This window comes from Sapajus apella, unplaced genomic scaffold, assembly GCF_009761245.1.
Source record: "Sapajus apella isolate SASKATOON/1434 unplaced genomic scaffold, GSC_monkey_1.0 scaffold6, whole genome shotgun sequence".
NCBI lineage: Eukaryota > Metazoa > Chordata > Mammalia > Primates > Cebidae > Sapajus > Sapajus apella.
In genome coordinates, this window is record NW_022436946.1 from 49,620,668 (window position 1) to 49,637,721 (window position 17,054).

At 41.6% G+C, this 17,054-nt stretch overlaps 1 pseudogene; it reads left to right on the forward strand.

Moving 5' to 3' along the window:
- The first annotated feature begins 14,705 nt into the window (after positions 1-14,705).
- On the forward strand, positions 14,706-15,433 carry LOC116549550 (annotated as a pseudogene).
- The last annotated feature ends 1,621 nt before the right edge of the window (positions 15,434-17,054 follow it).

Consider the following 17,054-nt stretch of genomic DNA (forward strand, 5'->3'; position numbering starts at 1 on the left):
CATTCAAATCCTGCGTCTGACACTTAGTTATGCAAACTTGAGCAAGGGTAACCTTTCTATTCTCCAGTTTCTTCATCTGTAAAATATGAGTAATAAAAAGACCTACTTCACGAGTGCTCAGCAGAGCACTCAAGACATAGGATATACTCAGAAATGTTACTTATTAATATTCTTATAATGATACTATGCTTACCATTTACTGAGCCCCATGATAATGTATTGTACTGTTAGGCTAGGAATTGTATATGATAAATTAAATGGAGCAGGACTTCTGGCACCAGAGGCTACTTGGGCAGTCACATAAGATACAGTCATGCATAGCTCAGGGCAAGAAATAATTGATGAAGGGAAGCCTTTCTTTATAGATGTATTCTATCTCATAAATGAATAAAGAGTTTGAGAATTCAAGCATTATTGTTTTGCAATCCTTAATGAAATAATGAATCCAGGCAATGATCATCAATGATGGCCAGCAGCACAAAAAGCAAGACAACTACATATTATGTGCCTCTGAATGGAATTAGGCGACACGCCTGTGAAATAATCTTGCCAAAACAAGCAAGCAAGCAAATAAACAAAATCAAACCTGAATCTGATTGTTCTGATAATAGAAAATAGAGAGGACAGAGGAACATAATAAACAAATCCATGGGATCCAATCAGCAAAAGCAAAACAAAACAAAAACAGACTGTGGGACCCTCTACTGGACAAATCATTTTTATTTTTAACAAATAAGTTACAAGGCAAAAGGGAGAGGGAGAAGGAACCAATATATTTAAAGAGATTTAAAGAGTGTGATGGTTTAAAAATATGTCCACAGATTCTCTAGCAATTCACACCTCAAAAAGCGGAAACTTAAGTGTCAGCAAAATTTAATCACTTGCTTGTTACAAAGAGAATATGGCAGAAATGACAGTGTGTGGAGTCCCCACAAAAAGGGATTCCACACAGGCGTTTGCTTTTTCACATTACTTATTTCTAAATCAAAGTCTTGGGTGGTAGTTTCTGACTTAGAACCTAAGCCATATTGCTATGTCCTGTATGCAATAAGAAAGCTGAGAAAATGAGCATCTGATTTATAAATATGGAAAGGATAGAGCCAGAAGGTAGGATATTCCCAGTCACAGTTGAAAGGTTTTCATAAGCATGATACAACTTCACTACATTGCCTTAGTCACTGTAACAAAGTCTTCTATTAGCTTCCCAAGTATTCATTTTTTCCATCTTCTAAGAGAATCCTCATTGAATTATATCACTGCTAGTTGCATTGCTGTCTGGAACAAAGACTGTCACAGCCTCTATGTGGCTATGTAAGTTTTGGTCAATAAGATGTATAAAGAACTGTCTTTTAAAACTAAGGAGACAACTCAGCGCCCTTTTGACTTTCCTCATGCTTGAAATGCAGACATGATGGCTGGGGCTGCGGAAGCCATCTTCGTCCATGAAATGAACCTGTGTATAGAAGCCATGTACTGAGGATGGCAAACAGAAAGATAGAAGGAAACAGGATCCCAGACAACTTAACCGAACCACTACACCAACCCTGGGTTACCTATGGCTAGACTTCTTTTAGGTGAAAATAAACTCTGATGACTAAATCACTACTTGGCAGGGAGAGGAAGAAAGTCCCTTCACGCAAGGCTGATAGCAATCCCAAAGTAGTACTACTAACATATGGAAGATGTTGGTTTGTTTCCTTTTGGGCGTTGGCTTCGTGTGTGTTATCAATGAATTAACTTTTTAGAGTTCCTTGTAATTTGTATTCATTTTTATATTTGAGAGGTTTATATATAAATAAACCTTTTAAAATGTGATGCTATTGATTTTATTTTACCAAAAATATTTGGAGAATAAAAACAAATGTTTAAGTCATTAACATAGAAACTATTCTTCTGAAAATTGCTATTTAATGTTTAAAAATAAAGACATCCTTCGAATCCAGGACATCATTGCTGTGCACTTATGAATTTGTAGTCTGTCTTGATTCATTTTGTGTTGCTATAACAGAATACCACCAACTGAATAATTTACAAAGAAAGGATATTTATTTCTTACAGTTCTGGAGGCTGGAAAGTCCAAGAGCATGGCACTGCCATCTGACAAGGGCCTTCTAGCTGTTTCAGCCCATGGCAGAAGGTGAAAGGACAAGAAAGAGCTCTCGAGGGAACAAAAAAGACAGAAGGAACAGAACTCACTTTTACAATAAGTCCTTCTCCGAATAACTAAGCCACTCTCAGGATAATGATAACATTAATCCATTTATGAGAACAGAGCCCTTGTGACCTCTCATTAGGCCCCATCTCCCAGAACTGTTGTATTGGGGATTAACTGTCCAACCCATAACTTTAGGGAACACAGTCAAACCAATAGAATAGTCTGTGGTCTAAATTCCAGATATTTTCAACCCCAACATTTAATTATATTTTAGTAGATGTTTAATGAAGGGTATTAAACTATTCATATAGCATCTATCTTAGTCAGAATTGATAAATTTATTCATTCCTAATCTTAAACCAGCTGTGTGGTATATTTTAGGCTTCCAAGGGAAAAGTAACAAATGCAAAAATATGGCAAGTGTAGGGAGAAAAAGTAAGTTCTCATCACTGAACATGGAAGAGATATCCATACATGTTTCCAAGGTTAAACCAAAGGCTATCCTTACATGGTTCTTAATTTTATCACTGACGGTGATACAGAGGACTTTAAAAAGTTTAAGCTGCTTTATCTTGAGTTATGTGAGGGTTGAGATGATTTGATATAAATAAATAATAAGAAAGAATTCAGTAGAGAGAAATAGATGATAAAGGGGTGGGAGAGAAAAAAGGAAAATTAGGGAGGAAGCAAGAAACTAATAGAAAGAACTTTCTATACTTGGACAACAGATAAAGATGGAATGATTTGCTGATTAGTATAACTGAAAACATCGGGGAGGTGAATTCTTCAGGACAACATCTGGATTAAATATTTGATAAGAAAAAACATAATTCAGCCAAAGTCTTTCTCTTCTATGATAACATGACAGACATTTCAGTACCTACTCGCCTCAAAAAGAGGAGCTTGACACAGAGCAGCAATCAGAAGCTACTTACTCTTTCATCATTAGACCAGAAAGGAAAGGACATGTTTTTTAGACTATGTTGCTGAGTAATTAATGGAGTTGACAAGTTGAAGGCAATTTTCTGGTTCTTGTTTTAACAACAACTTAACTTTGTTTTTTTAACCCAGTGATGCTGGGCAAAATAAAACCATTGACAGATAATAAGTCAGGACAGGACCCAGTTGCTTCTGAATATGAAAAATACCTAGAAAGATGCTTCATCTTTTTCCTTTGCCTAATTCTGTTGCCCTCCTAGCATACATGAATTAGGTTTTAATTACTTGTTATTAATTTTTTAAATATATAATGAATTATGCATAGCAAAAGTTTTATTCTATAGAATTGATATCTCTCATTTTTACATTTCACTCAGTAACAGCTTACAGAATTTGTGTAATATTCCCGAAAAGAATGGCTCTTTTGATTTTCACACAATTTTTCCAGTAACTGTTTTCTCCTCTCTTCAGGGGTTAATTTCCTGTAGTACACTGTTACATAATCCCCAGTGAATCAAACCTCCTGGTATTCACGCTCTTGTATAATCTCCTTTCACAATGATTCCAGGCTTTGCCATATGACTTTGTCTGGTCAATGGGACATCAGCAAATGTGACACAAGTAGAAGTTTCGGTACTTGTACATTGTGTCATGCCCTTTTAATATGCTATTGATTGCCATATGAAGAAGCCTGATCCAGTCTTCTTAAAAGACCACAGAGAGTGTGAGGCCCAGCCCCTAGATCTCCACCAAATAATTATAGCCAGTTAGTGAGCATAGATGAGACCAGGGAAAAATCCATCCAGGTAAACCCAACCCAAATTGTGGAATGGTGAACAGATACAGTGTCATTTTATGTCACCAGGTTTTAATAACCAATTAGTTATTCAATGACAAATAATAGATAGATACACCTCCTCTGAATGAATATAATTAAATACAACAGAGATAAATGGTGTGGGGGACTGCCTTGATTCAAATGATCAGCGGTCTAGGAATGTAAGAAGGTAAACTATTTAGACAAGAGATAGCCAACAAGCTGGGGATTGTGATTGGGCACAAGTATGGGATATATTAAGATATCAACCAACAACCACCATCCCCATGTGTTTTTTCTAACAGAACCCTGAGTTTGTGTATAAAGTGGTCAAATGCTTTAGGGAAGGCAAAGTCCCTCCAAAGTCCAAGAGGTGAATCTGGAATCTGGATTAACATAAGTCAGTCGTGGTAGTTCCTTTACCCTCATTTGTGAATGATTTAGGAATGGGCATGTAAAGCAATTCTAGCAAAAGAAAAAATGAGAGCAAGTGTTTTGGAGGTTTCTGGGAACAGTTTTCTTCCATCTTAAAAGGGGTGTCTAAAAGAAAACAGTCTCGGTTATTTTTGTCTTTGGACGTTTTGTGAGAATGAGATTCTTAGAAGAGCAGCAATCAATTGTGAGGAAACAAACATGAGGACAGAAACCAACACCCACATCAGAGAATAAAGAAATGTTAGGTGTTTATTTGAATAATTAGGTAACACTTTCTGTAACTTAAATGCAAGATGTGGGTATTTTGCTTTGCTTCTTTCTCTTGCGCATTGGGAATTGAAATGAGAAGATGTTTTGACTAATTTTTCTAACTAATGTTTTCCCTCCTATGCTTACAATTTACCTTTAAGTATTGTTTGGTCTTTTTAAAACTGGTTAGAAACTTGTAAGAACATTACAACTCTGTCCCCTTTTCTGAAAATAAATGCAAACAATCGATTCTACATTCTTGATACAGGAAAGGTTACAATGAACGCTAGAATCTCAAAAAGATTTCTCTCTCTGGAGCAATACAATTAGATTTTCCAGTGATTAAATGGGTCATCATCGACAAGAAATTATTGTTCAGGGCATAAGATTCTACTTCATTCCATCAAAGTGTTGCTGAAGTTCAGAAAGCCGCACAGAAAACACCTTTAGATATATCAACACAGACTTGGGAAAGGAATAAATTTGTGAGACTCCATCAGTTTCCCCATTTGGTTCTTCAGCCCCCTTATAAAATGGTCTGACCTCGGGCGTCTGCGAAAACGCAGACGCTGAGGAAGCACCGACAGAGGAGCGCTGGGGATCTCTGCGGGCCCAGGCCAGGCCAGTACCTTGCAGCCGATGACTGACGTCCCAATCCTGGGGGCTGGGGACTGGGGGCTGGGGCGGCGCCACCCTGCTTTCCCGGGAGCGGGAAGACGGACTCCACCAGACTACCGAGCTCAAGTGCAGAAAAGCTCAAGGCCCGGCCTCTGCCTGTGCCAGGCGCGCAGGAAGGAAGAGAGCCCTGGCTTCCTCTGGGGTGGAGGGATGGGGATGGTAAGGACGTAGCGCTGGGGTCCCTCTCTCTTGGGGCTGGAAGTGCAAGCCAGTCAGGCTGTTTTCCTACGAGGACGGAAAGGAAAGGCTAGCTCGGGTCTCCTCAATCCCGGGGCCCCGCGGAGGCCCCGTTTCTGCTCTGGAAAGTCGCCTCTTCCCTGCTGTGTCTACCCCATCATCTCAGGCCGAGCTTATGCCTTCTTAGGGATCGGCTTCTCTCGCCGTGGCCCTGGGATGCCAAATCCTGGAAAACAGCCTGCGGAGACAGAACCGCGAGCTGAAGGGCGAGTGGCCACGCGCCTCCCGGCCGGCGCCCTCAACTGCCTCCGGACAGCGGGCAGAGCTAGGCAGCTGCGTCCGTGGGTACCCCGCACCCGCCGGGCACCACCGACCCGCACTCGTATCCTGCACCCTATCTGTGGCCTACCTGGTGCCTCTTATCCGCCTCACACCCCTCGGGGAGCGCCGCTAACTTGCCGGGGGCAATGCTCAGTGAGCCGGCTTTAGGGTCCCGAAGTTCCCACAGCGGGACGAAGGCGGGGAGCGGAAGGAAGGCAGTTGCCTGTTGTGCATGTACCAGGCTGGTATTGGACTTCCTAGGCAAGAAGTCTTTTAAAATAATTTCATTAAATGCTTTTTTACTGATGACAATGACATCAATGATAATAAAAGAGATGCTGGCGCTCACATTAGTCTGTAAGAGTTAGCGGATCTCGGTGTGAGCCTCATTCACGCTTTCCTTGAACACGCAGTGAGTACTTACCGTGCAGCAGCTCTCCTGGTGCTTGACTAGCATCATCCTAGCCCCTCCTAGGCCTCTCAAATATGAATTTCTCCCCTGTTTTCAGGAGCACTGCAAGGTACATAGTTTTCAAAAGATCTGGAGACCCTGGTGACCATGGCAAAGAAAGGCATGATAGGTCAGACACAGGAAAAGGATGTTTAATTTACTTGCATTGTTCCAGGCTCCATGCCAGAGTCAGGCCTAGGTTTTGATCCTTTGATGTACCAAAGTCAAGGGTTTGAGGGACGCCAGTCACTGCCTTGAGGAAGAGTAGGAAGATCGGAAGGATTATTTTTCTCGTACTTACTGTTTACCTTTTTTTTTTTTTTTTTTTTTTTTTTTTTAAAGACAAAGTCTCCCTCTGTTGCCCAGGCGGGACTCAAACTCCTTGGCTCAAGCGAGCCTCCTGCCTCAGCCTCCTGACAGCTGCGAATGCCATCGTGCCCTATTACTTTTGTTTAAAAAGGTTTGAATATGTAAAATCAATTCTATTTAGTCAAAGAGTTAACAATTATAGCTTAACTAAACCTGTAGTCACTATAAACATTCACATCCTAAGAAAAAGCACCAAAAAATGATGACTGTGATTATGAACAATTGATTGGTTTCCTGTGTCCATAGTGGACAATATTATGAAGCACAAACAGGAAAACATGTTTATTAAGAAGGGTATTTTTTTCTTCCAGGAAATTCTGTAGGTGAAAATGTTGAAATTGTCTGTTGAAATATCTGGTGAAGTCTAACATTACCATCAAATAAAATGCGAATGACAGGAGAGTACTGATGTATATCCCTCTTGGGAGATTAGCTCTCCCTGTTAGTCTCCCCTCACACCCCCACCCCTGAATTTGCCAGCAACCTTGGCAAGGCTGTCCGTGTTTGGGGATGCCAGGCAGACGTAATTCGGCTTCAGAGCGCCTTGCTTAAGTAAAAGAGTGAGTGTGCGTTCCCCAGGCGTCCGAGGACAGACAGGCTGGCAAAGGCTGACCATGGGCACCGCTGGGAGAGGACACCCAGGGCTGGCTGCTGTTGCTGCTGGGGCTGCTCCTCCCCGCCCCGGCCCTCCCCGACTCCTCTGCTGCAGCCGCGCTTCCTCCTCTGGGGCTCTCGAACTGTTTAGGTTTAAGGTACGAGAGGAATTTCAAGCTTTTTCTGATCCTACCCCACCCGCCCCACCCTGTGAGACTGGCCTCTGGGCACCACAGGCTCTTCTGTCTCCATCCAGCTCAACCCGAGGCTTGGAGAGGAAGCCTCACCGCTGCGATTCGACCCTGCACCGGCCGACCAAGAAGAAAGTAGCTTGCGGAGGCCCTTCCGTCACCCTGCGCCGGCACGCAAGGGAAGACGCCCACTGCCCAGCAGCGCAGCCTCGGCTTTTGAAGCTGCCTTCTGTGCACTCCCCCTGGCTTCCAACCCGGATCTAAGCCCCATGAACAGAGGGGGCTGGGTAAGGTTGTGCGGAAGCAGTGGCCCCGAGGGGAAGAATTTTGTTTCTATTTGAGGCCCTGCTGCGTTTCTGGTCCCCAGCCTGGAGCAGGCAGAGCATTGCTCCCCAGGGTCCCACGGGCCTGGGCCACAGCTGGGCCGACGCGGTCGACAGGTGTGTGAGGCCGAACCCCGGAGCACCGGGAGGCGGCTGAGAACCAGGGCAGAACGCCCGGGGCGCATCCTCAGGGAGGAATCATCTGGCGTTCAAGCAGCTCTCGGGTCTTTTGCTGGCTCTGCAGATCGGCTCGCGCACTGGGAGCCCGAGGAGCAGAACCTGGGCGGGCCAGACTTTGCAGTCGCGCACGCCACCCAGCGCCCGCCTTGCGCGGGCCTCAGCCGGCGTTCCCTCTGTTAGGCAGATCGCTTAGCGCCTGGGTCGGTTTTAGTTCTCCAGTGTCTCTCTTCAAAGGAAGGGCATCGTAGTCCTTACCTCTCTACTCTCGGCTCCTAGAGCGATACTGGGCACACAGTAGCTCCCAGTGAAGTATTGATTCTTTCATTTAACAAGTGACTGTTGAGTGCTCACTGTGTCCTAAGCACTGCAAGGCCTCTGACCTCAGGAAGCTTAATTTCCAGTGGGTTGGATGAATGGGAAAATAATAAGGTATTGTTCTTGCATTGCTATAAAGAAATACCTGAGACCGGGTAATTTATAAAGGCAAGAGGTATAGCTGACTCACGGTTCTTCAGCCTTTACAGGAAGCATGGTGCTGGCAACTGCTCAGCTTCGAGGGAGGCCTCAGGAACCTTATCATCATGGTGGAAGGTGAAGGGGGAGCAGACATGTCACATGGAGAGAGCAGGAGCAAGGGAGAGAGAGAGGGAGAATGGAAGTTGTGATTGGAGGGATCTTCCACAGTGATCAGCTCTGTGTCCTGTGGACAAATTACATGCTTTCTATGGAATTTAGTGTATTTTCTCTTGGCCTAAGTGGAAAGATCTGTCTTTTAGGTATAAATGTAACCTGCAACTCTAGTCTTTTGGAAGAGGACTCAAAGAGGACAAAAAATGAATAAAGTGAAAAGGGGCACCCAAACAATCCAACAATTAAAAACAACCCCATAGCCAAGCACAGTAGCATGCACCTGTAATTCCACCTACTCAGGAGGATAGTTTGAATCCAAGAGTTTGAGGCCAGCCTGGGCAACATAGTGAAACCCTCATCTCAAAAAAGATGCTAGGGCTAACAACATGTCCCATTTTCCCTTTCCACAAAGAAGTGGCATGAGTTTAAATCATATAAACTTTTCTCTGTTCTTAATTTAGATCAAGGATTGCTAATCAAAGGATTTAGAATCACAAAACAGGTATAACCTGATAACCTCACCCTAACGTGGGAATACCACTACCCCAATACTTCTAGCGTTCTCTTAAGCCACTTTAGCTTCTAGCTTTGAAAAAGACCTGTGAGGCCTGAGGTAAGAGAAAAAGGACAATGTGTTTCTTCCTATGTTCTTTGAACAGAATGTCCCTGAGAGTCTAACCTCTGGGCAGCACACTTTTTCACTTCAGCTCCTGAAAATGACTTTGTAAAGGAAAACTGATTAGTTTGGGTAGAGGGGTGATGGCGTCAGATTAAAAAGTCAGAAAAATAGGTTCAGGGAAGTAAGACCAAATGAAAGATCTTGAGTTATTGGCCAGACTTTTACTAGAATGTGGAACTAGGTTTATAGTCTGTGATTAGGAGGTTGAGCTATTTTTTTCCAAAAGTGTAGCACCCTGTCTCATGGGTCTCTTTGAACTTAGATTTGAGGTCTGTAAAGCTTTTCATTTTTTTTAAATCAGTTTTTCTGAAGAACTCCATTCATAGTCCAATACTAGAAATTAGGCCTAGCAGTTATTGCTATTTTAATTTTTTTAATGAGCCTTAGATAAGTTACTCATCCAAAGCCACATAGTTGGTTAATAGAGGAGCCCTTGTTAGCATCTGGGTCTGACAGCTCAGCATTCTGCCCACCATTTCTCAACAGGAAAAAAATTTTTAAACTTAACCGATAAATACCTATTGAGGACCTCTTAGTAGCTCAGCACAGTAGGAAGGCCTATGGAAGTATGCTATTTGCTGGTCCTTAAGATGTTCAACATTGACACATATCTGCTTTGTTCCTTCTTGGCACTATCAGTATAATATAGAAGTCATACACACTCTAGGCACATAGTCTGGAATTACTTCCCAGTTCCAGCATTCTACGGGCACACTTCATTTTATTGTCCTTCACAGATATTGTGCTTTTTACAATAGAGAGTTTGTGGCAACTCTGCACTGAGTACATCTATTGGTGCCATTTATCTGTTATGGTGATCTGTGATCAGTACTCTGCTGTGTTATTGCTGCACTTGTTTTGGGGCTCCGTGAACCACATTCATATAAGTCAGCAAACGTAATCAATAAATGTGTGTGTTCTGACCGCTCTACTGATTGGCAGTCCCCATCACTCCCCTCGTCCTTGGGCCTCCCTAGTCCCTGAGACACAGCAGTGTTGAAATTAGGTCAGCTACACCCTACAATAGCCTCTAAGCGTAGGGTGAAAAGTGAAAGTGTTCAAGTGAAAAGTTGTAAATTTCTCACTTTATGTGAAAAGCCAGAAATGGTAAGCTTCGTGAAGAAGGCATGTGGAAAGCCAAGGCAGGCCCGAAGCTTGGCCTCCCACACCAAACTATTAGCCAAGTTGTGAATGCAAAGGAAAAGTTCTCTAAGAATATTAAAAGTGTTATTCCTGTGACCACACAAATGATAAGAAACCAGAACAGCCTTATTACTGATGCAGAGAAAGTTTGAGTGGACTGGATAGAAAATCAAATTAGCCACAATATTCCCTTAAACCAAAGCCTAATCCAGAGCTAAGCCCTAACTTTCTTTAATTCTGTGAAGGGTGAGAGAGGTGAGGAAGGTGCAGAACAAAAGTTTGAAGCTAGCAGAGGTTGGTTCATGAGATTTAGGGAAAGATGTGGTCTCCAAAACATAAAAGTGCAAGGTGAAGCAGCAAGTGCTGATGTAGAAGCTGCAGCAAGCTATCCAGAAGATCTAACTAAGATTGTTGATGAAGGTAGCTATACTTAACAATAAATTTTCTATGTAGGTAAAGCAGCCTTCTACTGGAAGAAGATGCCATCTAGAACTTTCGTAGCTAGAGAGAAATCAATGCCTGGCTTCAAACTTTAAATGACAAGCTGACTCTCTTATTAGGAGTTAATGCAGCTAACATTAGGTGGAAGCCAGTGCTCATTGACCATTCTGAAAATCCTAGGGCCTTTAAGAATTATGTTAAATCTACTCTGCCTGTGCTCTATAAATGAAACAACAAAGCTTGGATGACTGCACATTTATTTACAACATAGTTTACTGAATATTTTCAGCCTATGTTGAGATCTACTGCTCAGAAAAAAAAAAAAAAGGATTTGTTTGAAAATATTAGTGCACATTGACAATGTACCTGGCCGCCCAAGAGCTCTGATGAAGATGTATAAGGAGATTAAGGTTTTCATGCTTGCGAACACAACATCTATTCTGTAGCCCATGGATCACACAGTTAATTTTGACTTTCAAGTCTTATTAGTTAAGAACTTTTGTTTCTTAAGGCTATAGCTGCCATAGGTAGTGATTCCTCTGATGGATCTCAGCAGTATAAATTGAAAATCTTCGGTAAAGGATTCATTGTTTGTCATAGCCATTAAGAATATTTGTAGGCTGGGCATGGTGGCTCACATCTGTAATCCCAGCACTTTCAGAAGCCAGGGTGGATGGATCACTTGAGCACAGAAGTTCGAGACCAGCCTGGGCAAAATGGTGAAACCCCATCTCTACAAAAAATAAAATTAGCCGGTCATGGTGGCATGTGCCAGTCCCAGCTACTCAAAGCTGAGACAGGAGAATCATTTGAGCCCAGGAGGCAGAGGCTGCAGTGAGCTGGGATTGTGTTACTGCACTCTAGACTGAGCAATAGAACAAGACTCCATCCGCCCCCCACCCCGCCACCCCCCCCCGCTGGTGTGGTGGCTCATGCCTGTAATCCCAGTACATTGGGAGACTGAGGCAGGCAAATCACAAGGTCAGGAGTTCAAGATCAGCCTGACCAACATGGTGAAACCCTGTCTCCTAAAAAAAAATTTTTTTTTAAATAAAAATAAAAGAGTAAAACCTAAAGTGTTAAAAAAAAATTGTAATTCATGGGAGGGGGCCAAAATACCAACATTAACAGGAGTTTGGAAAAAGTTGATTCCAACCATCATATATAACTTTGAGGGGTTCAAGACTTCAGTAGAGGAAGTACTGAAGTGCAGGTGTGGTGGAACCAGTAAGAGAACTAGAAGCATAGCTTAAAAATGGGACTGAATTGTTGCAACTCATGATCAGATTTGAACAGATAAGGAGTTGCCTCTTATAAATGCACAAAGAAAGTGGTTTTTTGCGATGGAATCTATTCCTGGTGAAAAGATGCTGTGAACGTTGTTTAAATGACAACAGAGGAATTACAATACTACATAAACTTAGTTGATAAAGTATTGACAAGGCCTGAGAAGATTTTTTGAAAGCAGTTCTACTGTGAGTAAAATACTGTCAAATAGCATAGAATGCTACAGAAAAATGTTTTGTGAATGGAAGAGTCCACTGATGCAGCAAGCTTCACGGTTGTCTTTTATTTATTTATTTATTTTTGAGAGAGAGATTTTAACACACCTCTCATAGTAACTGATAGAAAAAAGCAGACAAAAAGATCAGTAAGAATATAAAATATTTAACCACACAATTAACAAACTGACTGTAGGTACAAATGTATAATAATAAACACATACCTTTCAAATCAGCAAGTTTACTATGAATAAAGCAAATCGTGAGTTGTCTTTGTTTTTAAAGATTACCACAGCCACTCCAACCTTCAGCAACCACTACCCTGATTAGTCAGCAGCCATTAACATAAAGGCAAAAATCTCCACTAGCAAAAAGATTATGACCCACTGAAGGGTCAGGTGATCATTAGAATGTTTAGTAAGTTATTTTTTGGCCAGGTGCCATGGCTCATATCTGTAAGCCCAGCACTTTGGGGGCCCCAAGCTGGAGTGCAGTGGTGCGATCTCAGCTCATCGCAACTTCCGCCTCCCAGGTTCAAAGGATTCTCCCGCCTCACTCTCCCCAGCAGCTGGGATTGCCGGCGCCTGCCACCATGCCCGACTAATTTTTGTATTTTTAGTAGAGACAGGGTTTCACCATGTTGGCCAGGATGGTCTGGATCTCTTGATCTGGCGATCCGCCCTCCTCAGACTCCCAAAGTGCAGGGATTACAGGCGTAATCCACCACGCCAGTCGTAAAGTATTTTTTATTTAATGTACATACATTGTTTTTTAGACATAATGCCATTCCACACTTAAGAGACTACAATATATTGTAAGCATAACTTTTATGTGCACTAAGAAACCAAAAAAAAATTGTGTGGCTTGTTTTATTGCAATATTTGCTTTATTGTGGTGATATGGAAATGAACCCACAATGTCGCCAAGGTGTGTTCACACCTGTGTGGACTTGGGCTTGTTATTTATCCTCTCTCAGCCTAAATTTTCTTATCTATAAAAAGAACATCATAGTAATACCTCCTTAGGAGGTTTATTAATAGGACTAAATAAAATGTGTACATGTAACTGTTTTTAACTATGCTAACATTTCAGGCAGATGAATTAGATTTTTACATAGGAAGATCAAGAATTTATTACCCAGGAGTGGAATAAGGATTTCTGTTTTCAATAATGTGCATTAAAAGACTAGTGAGATTAAATGTGTTTCTACTGGCTTTACAATTTATGAGGAAAAGTAGCATTACATAAAATAAAATCCTAAATAAAAAGTGGTATCACTAGCTTACCAAATTTAAGTATTGGTTTTATCATAACTTGATTAAATCATGGCTTTCACATTAAGGAAAACTTTTAAATTAGCACATCCAAGGCCCTAGCAATAGGAACCTGATCTTCTTGCTTCCAATGTTGTCACTAATTGTCTCTTCTTAAAGAAACAGTTCCTGTAAGACCATTTAAACCTTTCACTATGCTCAAAATGCCTTGATTTCCCCCCTTCTGTCACATTAGAAAGAGGGAGAAAAGCAGCCAACAAACATGAAAAAAAGCTCATCACTGGTCATTAGAGAAATGTAAATCAAAGCCACAATAAGATACCATCTCACGCCAGTTAGAATGGCGATCATTAAAAAGTGAGGAAACAACAGATGCTGGAGAGGATGTGGAGAAATAGGAACACTTTTACACTGTTGGTGGGAGTGTAAATTAGTTCAACCATTGTGGAAGACAGTGTGGCGATTCCTCAAAGATCTAGAACCAGAAATACCATTTGACCCTGCAATCCCATTATTGGGCATATACCCAAAGGATTATAAATTATTTTACTATAAAGACACAGGCACATATATGCTTATTGCAGCACTTTCCACAATAGCAAAGATTTGGAACCAACCCAAATGCCCAACAATGATAGACTGGATAAAGAAAATGTGGCACATATATGCCATGGAATACCATGCAGCCATAGAAAAAGATGAATTCATGCCCTTTGCAAGGACATGGATGAAGCTGGAAACCATCATTCTCAGCAAACTAACATAAGAACAGAAAGCCAAACACCACATGTTCTCACTCATAAGTGGGAGTTGAACAATGAGAACACATGGACACAAGGAGGGGAACATCACACATTAGGGCCTGTAGCGGGGCAGGGGGCTCAGGGAGGGATAGCATTAGGAGAAATATCTAATGTAGATGATGGGTTGATGGATGCAGCAAACCACCATGGCATGTGTATACCTATATAATAAACCTGCATGTTCTGCATATGTATCCCAGAACTTAAAAGTATAATTAAAAAAATTTTTTTAAGGAGAAAGAAAGAAAAATATAAAGGCCTTTTCTCCATTTTTATGTATTCCCACTTAACCACTGTTTTAATAATTCACATAAAAATTATTTTCTGAGGAGGCGAGGGTTCTGGAAGTCTTTACATTAGTCTCCTGGGGTTCCTCAGTGTCTGCGCTGGCTGTGTGTGTCGTTTCTGGGCTTCACGGAACGGAGTGGCCAAGGGTCTGCAGAGCAACATGCCCAAGTTTTATTGTGACTACTGCGATACATACCTCACCCATGACTCTCCATCTATGGAAAAGACACTGCAGTGATAGGAAACACAAAGAGAATGTGAAAGACTACTATCAGAAATGGATGGAAGAGCGGGCTCAGAGCCTGATTGACAAAACAACGGCTGCATTTCAACAAAGAAAGATACCTCCTACTCCATTCTCTGCTCCTCCTCCTGCCGGGACGATGATATCACCTTCCCCCAGTCTTCTGGGTCCTCCTCGCCCTGGTATGGTGCCAGCACCCCATACGGGGGGCCGTCTCATAATGCCAGTGATGGGTCCCCCTTCTCCTGGGATGATGCTAGTGGGAACTGCTCCTGGAATGAGGCCACCCATGGGAGGCCACGTGTCAATGATACCTGGGCCCCCAATGATGAGACCTCCTGCCCGTCCCATGATCTTGCCCACTCGGCCCAGAATGACTCGAAGGCCTCATTGTATCAGTTTTATATTACCCGTTCTGCTTCATCAGGAGATCATGCTGCTGTGATGCTGGGTTTTCTAAACAGCATAAGGAAGACTTGGACCCCTGTCCTATCAAAGAGAATAGCTTCGGAGGGGAGAAGTGGGATAAAAAGATGCAGTTTTCATTTGTATTGGGAAATATGTGAAAATAAAATTGTCAACTCTTTAAAAAAAAAAAAAGTATTTCTAAGTTTAGTTGCAAAAATGTTTCTAAGTTGCAATTTTTTTTTCTTTTTCTTTTTTTTTTGAGACAGCACCTTTCTCTGTCATCCAGGCTGAAGTGCAGTGGCACAATCATAGCTCACTGCAACCTCAAATTCCTGGACTCAAGGAACCCTCCTGCCTCAGACCTGAGTAGCTAGGACCACAGGTTCGTGCCACTGAGCCTAGCTAATTTATTTTTATTTTATGTATGTATTTATTTATTCATTCATTTATTTAAGAAAGGGTCTCTCTCTGTTGCTCAGGCTGGAGTGCAATGGAATAATTTAAATTTACAGAAAAGTTACAAAGATAGCACAGAGAGTGCCTGTATGTCTTTTACCCAGTTTCCCCTAATAATAATCTTATATAATTATGGCACATTTGTCAAAATGGAGAGGCTATTATTGGTTCATGACTATTAATTAATTTGCACAATTTATTCAAATTTCACCAATTTTTTTCTGCGTATTTTTTCCTGTTCCAGGATCCCACCCATGATGCCACATTACATTTAGCCATTAAGTCTCCTTATTCCCCTCTGGTCTGTGATAGTTTCTCAGTCTTTACTTGTTTTTGATGATCTGGACAGTTTTAAAGAGTACTGGTCAGATGTTTTGTATAATGCCCCTAAATTTGGGTTTGTCTGATGATGTTTTTTTCTCATGACTAGTTATAGGGTTATAGACCTTTAAGAGGAAGACCACAGAGGTAAAGTCCTCTTCTTATCACATCATGTCAGGGATACATATTAGCAAGATTACTTATCACCGTTGATGCTAACCTTGATCATTTTGTTAAGGTAGTGTGTGCCAGGTGTCTTTGCTGTAAAGTTACTATTTTTCCCCTTTATGTAATCTACTGTTTGGAAGCAAGACACTAAATTCAGCCCATACTCAAGTGGGGAAGCTTTAAGTTCCATCTCTGGATGGAAAATTAATCTTCCTTTAGTAAGGAAGATTAATCTTTTCCCCATTTATTTATTTATTTATTTAATCATATATTTACATATTTATGTCAGCATAGATCCAGGTATAGTTATTTTATTATTGAGTTAAAATACTATACTATTTTGTTGTTATGATGGTTAATTTTATGAGTCAACTTGACTAGGCTAAGCATGCCCAGATAATTGGTAAAACATTATTGCTAGGTGTGGCTATGAAGTTGTTTCTCCTGGAAGAGAAAAACGACATAGTAGGAAGATATTTGAATCAGTCAACTCAGTAAAGAAGATAGCCCTCACCAATATGGTGGACATCATCTAAACTGTTGCATGATTAAACAGATCAAAAAGACAGAGGAAGGGTCAATTCACTCTCTATTCTGGAGTCTGGACATCCATCTCCTCCTGCCCTTGGACATCAGTGCTCCTGGTTGTCAAGTCCTCAGACCTGGACTGGAACTACATCACTGAGTTTTCTGGATCTCCAGTTTGAAGATGACAGGTTGTGGGACTTCTCAGCCTCTGTAATCAAGTGAGCCAATTATACATAAAAATTCCTGTTGGCTCTGCTTCTCTGGAGAACCCTAATATAGTTGTTTATTAT